A 14,471-nucleotide genomic window follows, 5' to 3' on the forward strand; every position below is an offset into this window, starting at 1 on the left:
CGCGCAGCCCTCTCCGCCTGCTAGTTACCCTCTCGGCAGGGGACCACCCTCGCAATTTCTGCTGTGTGGTTACCAGCAGGCAGTGGGTTTAGGGGGCGCTGTTTTGCTCCTAAGCAGAGGAAACTACTGGTCTCTGCAGTCAGTCCACCAATTGCCCGTTTGCCGGCCCTTTAAGTACGTTTCTTCCCTCCAGCCTACAGTGGATCCAAACATGCTTTGCATGTGTAATCGCTGCGCGGAAGAGCGTGTGTGAAGTTAGTTATTTAGCATACGCTAACATTTCAGAAGTTTTAAGCTCAAAATTTTCAAAGTTTAGCCATTTCTAGCATTATTGACACTTACTCAAACTGACCTTTCCACTAACCTGATTTTATCTTAATCACAGAGTTACAACTCAAAGCATCTAAATCTCAGGACCATAGAGACAGTTCAGTGAAGCCAAGTAATTCCAGCACAGCCAACAGTGCTCCCCACCTCAGCCCCTTTGCTGTTCTTCAGTGGGAGTTTGCCTGTTTTCCGCTTGTGTTTTTTGTTTGTTTGTTTGTTTGTTTTGTTTTGTTTTCCTCAAAGCAAGAGGTTTTCAGTGCCAATCACTTCCACCTGCTTTCCCCGAGGAACCCTGGCAAAACGGCCAACGTCATGCCAGTGGAGCAATGGTGGGGTGCAACATTAGGTCATCCATACAACTGGCTCGTAGTTCTTCGGATGCAGTATTTGTTCTCTTAAACGTGGAGCCTCTTCAGTTCCAGTTTCTTGAGGCATAAATCCGAAGTGCTTTCTTGGCCAAATCTACAGCTAAGTGACAAGAAATTCCTTCCCAGGGTTCTTATTGCATCTCCTGAAGTATGACGCTGGCATCGGGGCAATATTTAGCATTTAAAATTACGTATTCCTCTCTCAGTTTAGAATCCAAAAGGCAATATCATGACTCAAAATTGACTCTTCCAAAGGAGCAGCACTTACAGATTGCTTAGTTTAATTTTGTTCTTTTGATTAGTAAAAACCACACCCTTTGCTCAAGTCCCTAGAATTTTCTGGCCAATTAAAATACTGTTGGGGGAAAAAGTAAATTTAACAAGAAATATATTAAAAAATTAATGCTTTTATAATTGTACTCAGTTTTTGGAATATTTGTTTTGAAAATGAGAGGAAAAATGACTTCATCCTGTGAAGATTAAAAGCCCCAACGAATGATAATAGCAGCCTAAGCTATGAAAGGGAAATTCCCAGCATCCACTTTCCTGTCTGAAAGCTATTAGTAGTCACACCGCATTCTAATTCCCTTTCATTTACCGGCAATACATATTTATTTCTATATCTCAACTACTGCAAAATGTTTAAGGATAAAGTCTTTAAGGTAAACAAATTCCACTTGTAAAGGGTTTTCCAGAATATAGTGAACACAATCAATTGTGTTGGAAGCAAACAAGATCTGTATGACAAGGAAGCAACTGCCTGCCCTGCTTCCCATCATTAGATAAGTGATTCTGTGGGGTTCAAAAAGAGATTGGATATTTCGCAAAACTTATATAAAAACTGTATGTGTAAGCTCTGGGGGAAGTGAGCTGGCAATTTTAGAGTTGTATAAGAACAAACTTTTAGAGGACAGACTGCCAGGGTTAAAATCTCCAATCCACAACTTAACTAACTTAGACCTTAGAGAAATATTTACCTAAACTCATCATATTTTAAAATACCATTAATAATTATACCTCATCAGACTGTATCAAGATTAAATGAGATAATAAATGCATAGCATTTTGAACGGTACTTGAGACACAATGATATCTCACTTCATAGCCTCTAGTATATAAAAGCAGAAACACCAATATGTAAGATTATTTGAACAAAGTTTTTTTCCACTATGTTGATTATAGGGGCAAAAGGTAAAAATGAAAACAATCTGAATATCCTTCACAAGTGTAACACTAGGTTAAATAATGATTTGTTCATACTGTGGATTATTATACAAGTGTAGAAAAAATGTTAACCACTATAGTTTTTGGCCCAAAAGATATGCATTTGTTTTTATCAAGTAAAAAAATCAAAGTTACAGCTTATTGTGATTAGTATAATCACATTTGTATATTTATATAAATATGGGTAGTCATTTCTTTGAACAGAGAGATAAGTATAGGAAGTTATCCAGTGGCAGTGAACCTAAGGCATTTATGCCTCGGTGGGCTGTTTGTGTCTGAAATCTCTAAATTTTTCCTTCACTGTACTAGACTGTTAACATACACAGACACTGCATATTGTGGACATGTAAACAAAGAGAAATGAATGTAAGATAGAAACCAGTGTATTGATGATATTGGTTGCCCTGGAAAAAGAGTATGATCGCCTTTTTATATATAAATTTGTTATTTGGCTTGTTGCTTGTATTGTCTTCATAGTTTGGAGGAAAAACTCATTAAAATGTGAAAATTAAAAGAGGAAATCAAACTTCCTGACAAAATAGGAGAGAAGACTAACTTTTAAGTTATGATATGATAAGCATCTTAAATATAGTAGTGCAGAAGCTTGTGGAAGACTTATTTTCTCAGATGAAGTTTATAATTGGAAGAATAACAATACTAAAATGTATCCTTCATCGAGCGCTTATAAACTTGCAGCATACTCTGTGTTAAGCCCTTTATATAAGTTATTATGGAAGGTAGATGGCAATCTGAAGTCTTTCCGTCTCTCGATCTCTGATTCAAACTCAGGACCTTGCCTTTCCAGGAAATCTTGGCCCCACTGAAGTACATCACAGGTCTCTGTCTCCTCCCCTCTCCCGTATCAAGTGGAGGTCTGGGCTTGAGCTCATGCCAGAAGATTGGTATCAGGTAGACTGGTGTCAGAAGATGGGTGCAGGGCTTCACTTGAGCTTGTGAGGTTCCAGAAGAATTGAAGACAGCATTCTCCATGATTAGCAGGTCTCTGAAATTGACAGGTCACCCACAATTACCCAGCTGCTTTGATTTCTTGATAGCAGCCATTCTTTGTGGGGTGAGGTGGAATCTCAGTGTTGTTTTCATTTGCATCTCTCAAATGACCAGTGATGTGGAACATTTTTTTTCATATATTTACTTGCTGCTTTTACTTCTTTGTCTGAGAAATGTCTGTTCATTTCAGATGCCCATTTTTGAATGGGGTCTTTATATTTGGGGGAGGGCTGATTGAGGTCTTTATATATTCTAGGTAATAGTCCTTTGCCTGAGGAGCAGCTGGTAAAATTTTTTTCCCACATTGTAGGTTGTCTCTTAGTTCTGTTGATGGTTTCTTTTGCAGTGCAGAAGCTTTGTGAATATTTGTCATCAGTGCTTATCTTATATAGTCATACCTAAAAAGCACCAAGAGAAAATCTAGAAATACCAGGCAAAATTTTGCATGTGATCTTCATATTCAGTGGGCAGTAAATTATGTAGTACTGATGGTGAAGAGAATAAATAAGCAGCAGATTTTGGAGATAACATCCCATATAAAGTATTTCTTGGGGAGAATCCTTATCAACAATGAGTTTGGGTATCTCTGCACCTTCTGTACTACGTGTTTAGAATATCAGAAGATACACTTATTGCTTTTTGAAATGTAGATTTAGTTTTTTACTCTAACTGCAATCAGTTGAAGTGGATACTGTGACCTTCCATCAGTACTCTTCTATTGGACTTGTTCTTTTACCTCCTTGGAATGCCACAGAATACCACAGCCTGGGTGGTTTAACAGAGTTTGTCCTTACAGTTTTACAGGCAAGAAATCCAAAATCAAGGTGTGGGAAAGTCCATGCTCCTCTCAAAACCTGTAGAGGAGGAAGCATCTTCCCTTATTCAGTTCCTGGTAACCAGGTTTTTCTTGGTTTGTGGTAGAATAACTCCAATCTCTGTCTTCTACTTTCCATGGCAATCTCTCTTTTGGGTCTGCTTCCATATCTGTGTCCAGATTTTCCTTGTGTAATAAAGGTACCAGTCATAATGAGTTAAGGACCATGCTGATTCAGCAGACTTTTGTTGTAACTGGATTGCATTTGGAAAGACTGTTTCTAAATTAGATTACACTACCAGGTAAAGAAGCTTAGGACTTGCCTGTATTGTGTGTATGTGTGTGTGTGTGTGTGTGTGTATGTGTGTGTGTGGACTCAATCTGTAATATGCTGATGATTTATTTATATATAGATATTGACAGAACATTCCTGTGGCACTTTTAATAACTGTTCAGGAAAATTCAATTCTGTATAATCATATTCTTCTTATTGGCTATACAGTCAAGGGAGAAGGCAAGAGCTTACTACTGGTTTATAAAACAGTTCAGAAGGTAATAACTCCAACTGAGCTTACTAAACAAATTATAAGCAAAATTTGTTTTCTCTTCCAAGATCAAGATGCTATCTTGAGCCCTTTGCAATTCTGCATTGCACTGGAGAATGTTAACCCATTGATCTTTGAAAGAACGTTTGGAAGCAATGTAAATACCTTTACTGTGACTGAATGTTTCACATTTTAGTACTATTAAGTAGTCCGGTGCTATGAATTATGGCACAGGAAAACAAGTGCCAATGCCAGTGAAATGTACCTTTCAAGTGTCATTTGGTATTATGGAGGATGAGTTAAAGCTACCACCAAACCAACTACAACAGAAGCTTCCCGTCTTGGGTAGTAGGAACCCTTGCTTCTTGTCCTTCATCCCAGACAATGTGCCAATGGTATTCAGGGAGCCCTGCCTAGGGGCAGCAGAGACTGTGACATCTGGCTTCTAGTGCTGTCATGTTTGCTTTCTTCTTTTCTCTTTGCCTTTTTCTTAGTAAGAAAGTAACCATGAAGACATCTATTGAGGGGGAAAATAACATAAAGCATTGCAAACTGGAAGAAATTAGTTAAAAATAGCTATATAAAAAATTAAATAGGTAAGTTTTGTGAGTTCTAGGAAGCATTCTGTGCTCCTTGCTTATTCCAAGTGAGTTTCCATAGGTGGCTAATCTAGTCTTTTTATGCTAAATAGTAATAACTTTATTTTGGGGAAGTGATATTTTCCAGTCTTCATATTAAATTTTAAGGGTATATTTTATCTTGATCCTCCTGTACGTTAAGTAAACATTGTTGGTTAGTTCTTACTTATAGACTTTTTAAACACTAGGCTCCATTTCATGAAAAGAGATAGCAAAATCTATTAAGTATTTCTATAACATATTTTCTAATGCTGCATAATGATCTAATGATAGTATAGAAAAATATAACTTCATATCTGAAAAATAATCTTAGGCATTGTGGTGGTTTGAATATATCCCTCCCAAATGTATTTTGTAATTTAACTGCCTTCCTGATAGGTTAGGAATAGGATCTTTCAGAAATGATTAGCTGGTGGTGACTGCCCTCATGAATGGGTTAATGCTATTACAGCTGGAATAGGCTCCTGATAAAATGATAAGTTTTGATTGTCATCTGCTTGGTGTCTGCCCCACTTGTTTACTCTTCCATTTTCAACCAAATTATTGTGATTCAGCAGGAGGTCCCTTGCTGGATGCTGGCATTTTGATTTTGGACTTTCTGACCAATAGAACTATGTGCAATAAACATTTAAGATACATTACTTAGTCTGCAGTATTCTCTTGAATCAGCAAAAAAAAAACAGACTGAGACAGACAGCATTTAATTTTTATTCGCTACATGAAAAAATTAAATATGTTCAGAGCTTTGTTTAGGGTTATACAGTTAGGAAGTTAGACTTGCTGCTTTTTAGTTCATTCTTCTTTTAACCAAGTGTCATTAAATCATTCATTTTCTTCTATTCCTACTTTCAGGGTTATTAGAAAATATATTGCTTCTGAGAGAGAAAGCAATAGTTTTTGATATTTCCTGGATAGATCAGCAGCATTTTTCTTTATTAAAATTTAGCTTCCATTCATGAGAAATTTATATAGCAAATATAATAGTAGGGGGTCATTGGGTAAATTAATACTAGTGTTTTAAGATACAAAGTTCCAAAATAAAGAATGACAGCCTGTATTTCCACAATTGACAATTTAAAATTTAAGATTTAGTTTCAGATAGTATAACTTGGAATTATGATAAAGCCTTCAAAAAAGAAAATTGTAAATGTTGACCATCATGTTCTTATATTCTTATACTGAAGGGAACATTGTCATTGTACACCAGGCAGAGGACACACCTATAGCTAAATAAAGTTGGGTTTATTGAATTGTTGCCATGAGAGTGTGAAGGCCACTTCCATGGAAAGTGTTGGAATGGGTTTGGGCTTATGTTAGTTCTTTTTTAGGAGGATTCCTGGAAGCAGTGCTTTACTCTGAATTGCAAGCTGTCAAGAAACATAGGTAATTTTATGACAGGGTATTTTAATAAATCTAGAAAGAGAAAGAATGAATCAAGGCAAAGATGTGATTAGTAAAGAAGCAACCACCACTTAAATTAGCCAGAATGGGAGGCTCTTTGGTCACCTTTTTGTTTTGAACAATATTCTTGTTTTTGTCTGACTTAGGCATGATTACAGAGGGATTATGTTTTTGCTTTGATCTATCAGGGTTGCATAGTAGCCTTGTCTGATGTTGGTGTGCTGTGAAATTGGTTATCATCAGCCGAAGAATGTCAAGGCCTAGCTATGAGTACCTGGCCAGTTCCTAGGATTACTAGGGCCAAGGGAGGCCAGGCTGGTTTTAAAAATAGACTTATAATGCAGGCTGGGTATCATTCTTCTAATAAGGATGAGGAAAGACTATTGAGCACAGAATGTAGGTCTACAGTGCCTAAGCTACAATTCCAAAATCTAGAAGTCTCCAGAAATTCAAAATTTGCCTTATATTCATTTGGCAGAAAAACATGAGGCTCTTTAGCTTTTATTTATCCCACTGAACATAAAAATATAAGTATTTTATTCTAAAAATCAACTTATTACAGGTACTTGCCTGGATGGATAGGGCCCTATGAGTAGACATATATCTGATTTTAAGGACAATGGCAAATATTTGCTTCTTGAGTATTGAAGTATTGTTTGAACAAGTATGTTTATACTATAGCCATTATTGAATTTACAGATTATGCAATTAATATGATATTCTTCTTAAATTAGAAGACAGTAATATTGACAGTAAATAATGTCACTGAAAGTTTAGAGTGGACTAGGCATTATGCTAAGCAATTTATGTACAATAACTCAATTTTCAATGCAACTTTTATGAGGGAGGCAAAGCCCATAATTGTCCCTCTGTTACAAAGGAGAAGCATGGTATGTCATTGCCCACCATCAAGTTGCTTATCATTGAGCAAGGAGTCAAACAAAGGTTCTTTGTGCAGAGCTTGCACTCTCCTCATTACTACTTTGGAATGTGGGTGGCTGTAAATACTTATTCTTCACCAGCTCACTCAGGGCCATGTTGATGGAGAAGCACAAGACCATTTTACCTGCTGTCCAAGCTTAGCACTGACTCATCACAAAGGCCCCATATCAAAGATTGGAGCAAAAAGAAACTTTAATGATGGAGGAACCACTTGACTTTGAAGACTACATTGAGGGTTGAGTTGTTGCTGAATAACCTTAATCTAAGATAGAAATTACGACTCAAAATAAAGATTGTCTGTGGGCTTTCAAGGTATATTTATTTCTATTAATTTATTATTCACTGTCCTAGAGTGAATCTGATACTTTTTTTCTACAGGAAAGGTCTAGATTTTAGTACAAGTTTATGGATATAGCCATCATGAAATTAGTCATTCTATGCAATGACATTTAGTAGGGAAAAAAATAAGATAAAGAGAAAAAAATAATTTTTTACTTTTTACTCACTATTTCTCCTTCCTGTCAACCTCTTCGTTACTCTCTGCATTTGTCTTTTCTTGGTATTTTTAATCTGTCTTTTTGAGGCTGGGTTCCTCATTTCTTTGGTGCTCAGTTCTTTGGATACTTAATGAAAGAATTCAGAAATGACACAGACTGTTCAGAAGTATAGGTAGAATTTATTTATTGTAAAGTAGATATAGAGAGACTTACACCTTCAAGGGAGAAGGCAGGCAGTGCCAGAAAGGCATCTGTACCAGGTGTGAGTTTGGATACATTTTTATGCACATAAAAGTTACCCCTGGTGTTCAGAGAACTAGGATAATTACCATAGTTATCAACATTTTTATCAAGAAGTTTTATTGAAATTTTAAAATTCTTCCTTATCTTTTTGGAGGGTCAGTGTTTTTCAGGGGCTTTAGTCATGTAAAGAACTTGCAAAAGAATATTTGAGAAGACAAGTTCTTAATTTAAACCAGGTCCCAGTCCAAGGCAGGAGGGGTTTTTTGTTTGTTTGCTTTTTTTTTTTTTTTTTTTTTTTTTTTTTGAGACAGGGTTTCGGTTTGTAGTTCAGGCTGATCCTGAACTATGTGGCACAGGGTGACCTCAAATCCACTGCAATCCTCCTTCCTCAGACTCCCAAGTGCTGGGAATACAGGCATGTGTCACCACACCCAGCTACCATGAGAGTCATTAAAGAACATTTTCTTTCCCAATAGCACTGGGCTGTATGTTATGGCAGCCAGGAATGCTCTATACTTTTTTTCTGGAGTTCGATGGACAGATGGCCCAGTATCAGAAGAAATGTACATGAGGTATAGCCCTAAGATATCATTGTGTTTTGTGGGATTTAATGAATCACTATAAATGTATTATACATTGAAGTCTAAACTGACAATACATGATATTGTGGCCCTATCCCCTGTACCCCACCCTCAGGCCCTCCAGTATCTAGCTACCTGTCTAACATTCTCATTTTATATTTCTTAATCTACATATTCTTAGTTTTTTCATCTTTCTACCCTTGTCTAATTTCTTGCATTTATTCTTTTCTTGGTGTGTGTGTGTGTGTGTGTGTCTTCTCCAATTTTCCATTTTATTTACTTAATGTACTTTTTGCTGATTTACAATAATCTGAAGTGTCATGAATAAACATTGTAGGCAGATATTTTCATACTTATTTGTTCAAAACTATCCTAACAAGGAAATACTTAAATACTTAATATTATTCTTTGACCTTTATACTATAGACACATTTATTTTATTTATATCTGAATTGCCTTATTAATATACCATGACACACCGGCGCCGCCACCATTGCTCCAGTGCCAGGAAGGCCTGCTTGGGCCCAGTCCACAGTTCTGAGTGCTGCGCCCTCACCTGCCAGTGCCACCGCCATCACTCCAGCACCAGGAAGGTAGCCACGTGAGCACCCCTGAACCCTCTCACCCTCCCACCCCCACTGCTATCAGACCTCCTCATTGTGACAGTCTTTGGACCCCCTCTGCAGAGGCAGAGGTGGTCATAAAGGGTATTTTTCTGAGCTCCCAACTTTGAACATCTTTGAAGTAAGGGTGGGGGTAAATCTGTAGTAGAACTGTGTGGATTTCAACCATTCAGGAAGTTGGGGAACTCAATCTGGGCCTTGCAGCCTGAGGTCAGTCTGAGTTGTGGGGTTCTGCCATCAGCTAGCTGAGATCAGGGGACTTGGTTCTGCACATGGCTGCACACATTGTATACTATGACAGCAGAGATATAACCTGAAAGAGGCCCTTCAAATTCATTCTTTTTCTGTCTTTTCCTCATTCCACTCTGCAAATTCTTTCTTTTTTCTGTCCTCTTTCTCCAACTCAGTCTCTTGCTCCACCATATTATCCCTCATCTCCCTTTCTGTTTCTGCTCCTGCCCTAACTCAGATTTCTTCTTTTATCATTTTTTTTCTCTTTTCTTTATGTTCTTTTCCTCTGTCATTCTACCTCACTCACGGGTCAAGAGTTTCAAGTGAAAGTGAGCCCCTATTACTGTTAAAGGGATATATTCTTGTCCTTATACTTCTACTCAGTCTATTCCTTTTGAATTTAACAGTTTCCTGAAGATTGTGTGGTCATTCTATATCCTCTGGCTTCACTTGAAAACTTCTCCAATTCTTTTACTTATCTACTCCTCTTGTCCTAACTCTGTCTAAGCCCCCATCCTAAATGGTAAATATGCTATATTGAAAAGTTTATTCACTACAAACATATTTTGGACTGCTTCTTGATTTTAATTTAATTCACATGATTTAAAGGTGATAGACTAATGACTACCACAAGTGTTTGCAAGTTGTGTTTGATCATAATGTGTTGCTGATTGTATCAATTGGGATAAATGATTGTGATTGATTTAATGAGCTGTTTCCTCTGATATATGAAAATGAGAGTGTCTATGAGTCATTAGAGACCCAAAAGCTAAAGCGCAAGTATATCAGGAAGATTTAAGTAATAACCCAAAAATTAAATCAAGGACAACCCAACAACAAAAATAAAAATGAGAAAACACTTAAGCAAGACACAAAGACAAACTTCCAGTTCACCAATGGCAAACAATAGGGCAAATGAGGATGAAAAGTCTGATAGTGAACTACCAGGACACACTGAACTCAAAGCACAGGAAGTAACAAAACAGATCAATCAGGCTCTTGAAAAATTAAAACAGAAAAAATTTCCCAGATAACCATAGAGATGGTGAGCAAAATGAAGTCATGATTCCAGACTATAGAACAGAAACAGAAAAAAAAAATAGATGAGCTCAGGACCATGACAGAAGCCATGAAGGCCCACCATAAGAAATAAATGGAAACAATAAATGCCCAACATAGGAAAGAAATGCAATCCATAAAACAGACTCAAACAGATATCAAGGAAATTAAAAACTCAATTCAAAGTGTTTGCAACAGAATAAAAGAATGCAAAGATAGAATCTCAGATGTAGAAGACAAGATTTCAGTGACAGTGAAAAGAGAGGTCTCTTAAAAACAGTACAGGATCATGAGAAATTGATCCAACAACTCCGAGATGATGCAAAGAAGAATAACATAAGACTAATAGGAATCCATGAAGTAGCAGGAGAAAATGCAAATGACTTAAAAAGCTGTTCACAGAATTAATGACAGAAAACTTCCCAAACAGAGGGGAAGAATTTGACATACAGATAAGTGAGGCATATAGGACTCCAACTAGCGCAATCAAAAAATCACTTGATTCCCAAACCAGGGAAAGACGCAACTAAAAAAGAGAACTACAGGCCAACCTCCTTAATGGATATAGATGCAAAAAATCCTTAATAAGATACTAGCAAACAGAATACAGAGGATCATCAAGAAGATCATACATCCTGACAAAATCAGATTTATTCCAGGGATGCAAGAATGGTTCAATATACATTAGTCAATAAATGTAATACACTATATTAACAGAGTCAAGACAAAAACCACATGATCCTCTTGATAAATGCACAAAAATCATTTGACAAAATTCAACACACATTCATGATAAATACCATGCAAAAAATTGAAATAGATGGTCTATATCTCAATTTAATAAAGGCTATCTATAAAAAAAAAAATCAACAGCCAACATCATATTAAATGGCCAAAAACTGAAAACCTTCACTTTAAAATCAGGAACAAGACAAGGATGCTCATTATCACCACTCCTCTTGGATATAGTTTTGGAAACATTAGGCATGGCAATTAGAGAGGAGAAAGAAATTAAAGCAATAAAGATAGGAAAGGAAGAAATTAAGCTGTCATTATTTGCTGATGATATGATACTCTACATTGAAGACCCAAAAAACTCCACGTAAAGACTTCTAGAGTTAATTGACACTTTTAGTAGAGTAGCTGGATACAAGGTTAAGACCTAAAAATCAATAGCCTTCTTGTACACAAATAACAAACTCACTGAGAGAGAAATTAAGGAAACAATTCCTTTCATGATAGCATCCAAAAAAATGAAGTATCTAGGAATCAATCTAACAAAAGAAGCAAAAGACCAGTACACTGAAAACTACAGCACTCTGAAAAAAGAGATCAAAGAGGATTTAAGAAAAAGAAAGATATCCCCTGCTCCTGAGTAGGAAGAATCAACATAGTGAAAATCGCCATACTACCAAAACTGCTATACAGATTCAATGCAATGCCAATTGAAATTCCAACACTAGATTTCACAGAACTAGAAAAAAGAATGCAAGAATTCGTTTGGAACCATAAGAGACCCAGAATAGCCAAAGCCATCCAAGGCAAGAGACACATGGCAGCAGGTACAACAATTCCCAATTTGAAGCTATACTACAAAGCCACTGTGATAAAACAGCATGGTACTCGCAAATAAACAGACCTGAGGATCAGTGGAACAGACTGGAAGACACAAAAACAACTCCAGATGTACTCAGCTACCTCATCTTTGACAAAGGAGCTGGCCATCCCCACTGGAGGAAAGCTAGCCTCTTTAATGAATGGTGTTGGAAAAACTGGATCTCAACCTGCCAAAAATTAAAATTAGACCCCTATCTTTCACCAAGCACTAAATTAAAATCCAAGTAGATTAGAGATCTAAGTATTAAAAAAGAAAGACTAAACTTGCTGGAAGATAAGTTAGGCAGAACTCTTGAAGTCATTGGCATAGGAGAAAACTCTATGAACAAAGCCTCTGTAGCATGGGAACTAGCAGAAAGAATCAACAGCTGGGATCTCATCTTATTAAAAAGCTTCTGCCTGCAAAAGAAACCATCAACAGAACTAAGAGACAACCCAATGTTGGAAAAAAAATTTTACCAGCTGCTACTCAGACAAAGGAGTATTATCTAGAATATATAAAGAACTCAAAACAATCAGCCCCCCAAATAAAAAGACCCAATTCAAAAATGGGCATCTGAAATGAACAGGCATTTCTCAGACAAAGAAGCAAAAGCAGCAAGTAAATATATGAAAAAAGGTTCCACATCACTGGTTATTTGAGAGATGCAGGTGAAAACAACACTGACATTCCACCTCACCCCACAAAGAATGGCTGCTATCAAGAAATCAAGCAATAACAAATGTTGGCAGGGTTGTGGGGAGAAAGGAACCCTTCTGCATTGTTGCTGGGTATGCAGACTGATGCAACCACAATGGAAATCAATATGGAGATTGCTCAAAGAGCTAGCACTAGAGGTTCCATTTGACCCAGCCATCCCTCTGCTAGGTATCTTTCCAAAAGAATTAAAAGAATCATATCACAGTGATACATGCATACCTATGTTTATAGCAGCAATGTTTGTAATAGCTAAAATGTGGAAACAGCCCACTTGCCCTTCAGTTGGAAACTGGATAAAGAAGATGTGGTTTTTCTATAAAATGGAATACTACTCAGCCATAAAGAATCAAAAATTTGAGTCATTCATAGGAAAATGGATACATATTGAGGATATACTCCGAAGTGAAATAAATTAGTCACACATGTAAATACTGAATAGTTTCTCTGGTGTCAAAACTATAATAGTACATAAGATCTAATGAGATAATTCACTATATGAAATAGGAAGAAAAGGGCTAAAGGTGTAGGGAAATTGGGAAGGATAGCAGAAAGGTAGTAAGGCAGAAGAAAAAAATATGAGAAAATTAAAAAATGGAAATAAAGTTTGTAAATGGGAGGAGAGGAGGAGGTGAAAGGATGGCAGGGACAAGGGGAAAAAAATGAGAACTAAGACCTGTCATGTAAAGGTACAAGATCCCAATAATGAATGTAACTGTACTGTATACAAAAATGTACCAATAAACTCAATAAAAATTACCATTCTCTTTCAAAGGAAATGCATTATGATTTTAATTTTCAGGTGACCTCTTTGTAATGAATAATTTGTGACAGACCAGTTGTCTGCTACATTGAAGGTGACAGAACAGGATGAAATTATTCCCTTGCTTATTCATGGGAGGGATGTCAAACATTCAATCACTATGGACAACAGACCTAATTTGAACTCCAAAGGAGGGAAGAAGAAAATGAGACTAACCAAAGGTGACATAGCAGTTTCTCCTGAATGGAAAACAATAAGCCAGAAACTGATCCAAAAGCTTATGGCCTCGGGCCAGAAAGAAAGTTACATCTTTAGACTGACAATGACTCCACTTCAAAAGGCTGTTTAGGAAAGAGAATAGGGATGGGCTAAGGAAGAGAAGTGAAGAAAGGAGGATGAAAGAAGCAACAGGCAGAAGAGGTAGACAGCACAGCCAGAGAAGGCCAGATACTATGTTGAAGACTGATGTCAGCCAGGCCAGGGAACAGCTTTTGGGGATAGCACTGGGGTCTGTGAAGGGAGGAGCAAGCAACAGTAACACAAAGGAGGTGGTGGTCCACTTCTGTTCTTGAGAGGAAGTCTGGAGCCATTTGGATTCGTTACTTCAGGTTACAAAGGTATGCTGCTAGAAGGCTCTTGCTGAGTAATGCATATCATTCAGTGAAATGGCAAGCCAATCCTCATTTTAATAGCACCACAAGACACTCTGATGTTCAGGTGGTGCCATTTTAAAGTCAGGACAGTTGGATGCATTAGTTACGAAGTGCAAACTTACCTCATTCTGCAAGAGATTTCCAGGAAGTTCACCAGAAATAGCTGAATTATAGATCCGGTATATACCATAAATTACAAGTTCTCCTTCAGTAGGTGACTAGTCTTTAGGTGTATTTTTT

General features: G+C 37.1%; 1 protein-coding gene across 8 annotated transcripts in view; it reads left to right on the forward strand.

Annotated features, from left to right (window-relative positions):
* Positions 1-14,471, forward strand: part of Spef2 (sperm flagellar 2) — a 172,462-nt gene that overhangs the window by 429 nt on the left and 157,562 nt on the right. The gene's annotated exons all lie outside the window — the stretch shown is intronic.

The sequence above is a fragment of the Fukomys damarensis genome, unplaced genomic scaffold (assembly GCF_012274545.1).
Source record: "Fukomys damarensis isolate Sample0158 unplaced genomic scaffold, DMR_v1.0_HiC HiC_scaffold_1, whole genome shotgun sequence".
In the NCBI taxonomy this organism is placed as follows: Eukaryota; Metazoa; Chordata; class Mammalia; order Rodentia; family Bathyergidae; genus Fukomys; species Fukomys damarensis.